The following is a 4,261-nucleotide window of genomic DNA, read 5'->3' as shown; positions in this document are numbered from 1 at the left end:
TTATTTTTAATTAATTAATTTCATTAAAAATTAATAAAATTTCATAAAAAATAGTATAAATTTCAGAAAAATCCCAAAAAATTGTGAAGTGTCCAATAAATTATGCTAAAATTTTGGGGGGGAAAATTGGAATTTTTATATTATAAAATTATTTATTAATAATATTATATTCATTAAAATTAATTAAAAATCATTAAAAATTAAGAAAAATCCCCAAAAAATTATTGAGTGTCTTATAAAATGTCCTAAAGCTATTAAAAATATATTGAAATATTTTAACATCAAATTTAATCGAATGGGGACCACGTTGGATGCGACTTTCACTTTTGCTGGGACAACTGGAGCAAGTTCGTTAAGGCAACCATTAGAGATACGATTTTAAATCCAAAATTATTATTCATGGTCATATTGAAAAGAATTTAGTGCCCATCCCTACACATGGCATGCCCTTGATTGTGCCCGCGATGCCTTTGTCAGTGCCCTCGACTGTGCCAATGTGTCACGGTCCTATTCTTTCGAAGCGGGGTCGTGCGGCGCAAGGGGGTCAACCACTTGCAAGCCTGTAAAATGATCGTACACCACACACACGTAGCTAGCAAACAAGTAACGAGGCAACACGAGATAAAGCCCGAAGGCAACTTTGTTGATATAATATTGATTACACGGTGTAACGCGGTATAAAAGCAAAGATGCGTTACAAGCAATTGATGATCCTATGACACGCGGACCTCCACGGAGCTGGGCTTCAAGGGCTTCAACACGTGGGTGTAGGCCGGGGATTGGGACAGCACTGACACCCTTCCTACAAAGTGTATGCTAAGTCTTTACTAGCTTTCCAGAGGGAACATCAAAAGTAGAGGCCGGTCATACTCCCTTATTACGAAAATGCCACTAAGCTAACAAGTGTGCCCTGGCACGGGGCTGACACGTACCCTAAGCTAACAGATATGCCCTGGTACGGGGGCTGACATGGCTTCATAACGAGCCTTACATGATATTACATGGGTGCTCCCGGGTAGCTCCGGGGCGAGCTTACACCTAACTCTAGGTGATAGATGATTTGGCCGTTACAGTCTCCCCCACCTATTCTGTAGACGTCCTCGTCGCATTGACCTGGCAAACACTTCAATCGGCTGTTTGAAAGGTTGTAGGTTCTCTGCACTCTCCTGTGTAGCTTCAAATTCTGGCATGTCCGATGTGACGAAGTACTCCACGTGCTGCTGCTGCTGTTGCTGGATGGAACTGCTGCTGAAATGACGTCTTCGAGAACTTTGTCGACAACACGCTCTGGCTGAAAGGCTGAATGAGAAGTGGTACGTGTTGGAATGCTGCACGCGGGATCTCCTTGATCTGCTTGGTACGGCTTGAGACTTCTTGCATGGATGACAGAGTAGATGCTGTGTAACCTGTACGGTAACCAGAGTTTAGCAAACCTGTACGTCCTTGGACTATGTCTCCTGTAGCCTGAAACATTAGTGTGAGAAGTTAAACACTGTTGGCCTGATATAAGTTCAAAATCACTCTTGTTGGAGGAAGAGTTCTTCTGAATGGTGGAATTGAACAAATTCGCCCAATTCGGATGATCGGCATTGGCAAGATGCCTAAAATACTCCAACGCAGGACTGAATCTCTCCGTTGGCCAAGCTGATTGATGATGCACACTGCCCGGAAAATCAAGCTGGAATCTAAGTAGTCTGCATGGTCCGTTCCATAACTTCCCTGTGACTCTTGAATCTCTGACGCTGACAACACTCTGAGGTACATCACAATTCTTGCTGACACTCTGACTAAGTGGCTGAGGGGCTTCTTCTGCAACTTGAATCTTACAGTAACCTGATCTCTGACCTAACTCTGAAAAACACTTGGCTGTTCCAAGCTTATCAAACAAGTCGGCACTCTGCTGGATAGGATACTTGTTCTTGATGGTGATCTTCTTCACTGCTCGATAATCGATACAACGTCTCGAAGACCCATACTGCTGCTGTTCAACTCAGCTAGTCTTGGATGATTCATCCTGTAAGGCCTCTCTATAAGAGGTGTGGCAACAGGTAGCAATTCATTCTGATGATCTATCGCCTACGTGGCTGTAGTGTCTTCGGAAGCAAATTCGCTATCTCATCATCAACTTCTGCTAAAACCTGTGTAACTGGGTGGGAGTTGAACTATGGTCCTTTTCTTCGGCTTCAACTCTCAAGGAAGCAAGGTACGGTTGCTTACCTTCTTCATTCAACCTTTCTTCACCTGAATGGCTGAAATCAAATTTCCCTCTTCCTTGCCTGTGGAGACGGGAACAAAGCTTGGACATTCACCTAGCATGCCCAAGGTGTTGGCGAATGGCATCGGTACAACCCTGTTCTGTCGCATGAAATCCATCCCAATGACAACTCTGAACTCATCGAGCGGAACTGCGAGTAAATCAAGCTTACCCTTCCATGTACCTATCTTGACGGACACTGACTTGGCCGAACCTTGGATAGGAGTGGCTTGGGAGTTTACAGCTTTCATACGGCTTGAACCCTTATCGAGCCGGATATTGAGACGCTTCGCCTCTGCAGGGGTAATAAAGCTGTGAGTAGCTCCTGTATCAACCATTGCCTGGGTGGTCTTCCCACCAACTTCAATATCGACATACATTAGACCCTTCCGTTTCCGGCTATTCTGAGTCTCAGATGTCTGCTTCATTGCATTCAAAATGCAAGGCTCCCATGTGAGGAGAATCTTCATAATCTCGCCCACTCGTACTCTCGTGACTAGGGTCACTCTGGGAAGCTAATAGTGCAGTCAGTTTGGCTCGCTGTGGGCACTTGACTGTCTTGTGAGCCCACCACACAAAACACATCCATGCTTGTGACGACGCTTGACTGGCGAGGTACTTCTGCTCTGTGAAGGCGAGGAGTTCCGTGATGATCCCGGACTGGAACTCTTTCTATGCCTTCCATTCTTGCCATTCGAAGACTTCTTTGTGTACTCAGGTTGCTGGTAGTAACCCTTCGATTGAGGATGTACATACTGTTGGCTCCCTCCCGCGGGAGTATAATCAGTCAACCTCGGCTGCTGCAATTGCAGACGCGAGATCTTCCACACGTTGCCGTTGAAGTTCTGTCTGAACCCAAGGCTTGTCCCTTCTTGGAATGAGAACAGCTTGTCTTTCTCTGACATATCACGGATATCAAGCATCAAGGCGAAAACTGCTTGACGTACTCGTGAACTGTACCTGTATGTTGGAGTTGCCTCAACTTTCTGCGGGCAATGAACTCCACGTTCTCTGGTAAGAACTGGTGCTTCAATTCTTTCTTGAGGTCCTCCCATGTTCGATGGAACATTGGCCACTTTCCATCTCGGTGTACTTTGTCCGCCACCATAGCTTGGCGTCACCTGCAAGATACATAGAAGCAGTTGTTACTTTTACCTCTTCGGAGTCCGGACGAGCTGCACGGAAGTACTGCTCCATGTCGAACAGGAAATTCTCGAGCTCTTTCGCATCGCGAACACCATTGAAGGTACGTGGCTCGGGTACTCGCAAGCGCGAGGGAGAAGCTTCACTATTGGTAGGCCGTTCGTTACCGACGACGCGAACTAGGAGACCTACTTTTGTAGTGAGCTCTGTAACCTGTTCCTGTAAGACGGCTAGACTGTCTCGGGTATCTTCCTCGAGGGCTGTTACTCTAGCTCTGAATGTCTCGGATCCTTCCTCCAGCGTGCTCTAGCGATCATCTAAATGCGCAATACCATCAACAATACCGGATAGCATACCTATCCTTTCCTCCAATACCTCGATGCGTTCCTTGTTCGTACGTGGTGGTGGTGTGTTTGGAGCGGGTTGGTCCGCGGTACTAGTAGTTCCTCTTACCATCGTTCGCGTGAACTAAATGGGATCTCCGGGGAATAGCTAGGGGGAAACCAACTGTGCTCAAACAACCTGGCTCTGATACCAACTGTCACGGTCCTATTCTTTCGAAGCGGGGTCGTGCGGCGCAAGGGGGTCAAATCCACTTGCAAGCCTGTAAAATGATCGTACACCACACACACGTAGCTAGCAAACAAGTAAACGAGGCAACACGAGATAAAGCCCGAAGGCAACTTTGTTGATATAATATTGATTACACGGTGTAACGCGGTATAAAAGCAAATAGATGCGTTACAAGCAATTGATGATCCTATGACACGCGGGACCTCCACGGAGCTGGGCTTCAAGGGCTTCAACAACGTGGGTGTAGGCCGGGGATTGGGACAGCACTGACACACCCTCCTACAAAGTGTA

This window comes from Akebia trifoliata, unplaced genomic scaffold (genome assembly GCF_017979445.1).
Source record: "Akebia trifoliata isolate Shusen 1 unplaced genomic scaffold, ASM1797944v1 Contig01126, whole genome shotgun sequence".
Classification (NCBI taxonomy): domain Eukaryota; kingdom Viridiplantae; phylum Streptophyta; class Magnoliopsida; order Ranunculales; family Lardizabalaceae; genus Akebia; species Akebia trifoliata.
This window is presented reverse-complemented; position numbering follows the sequence as displayed.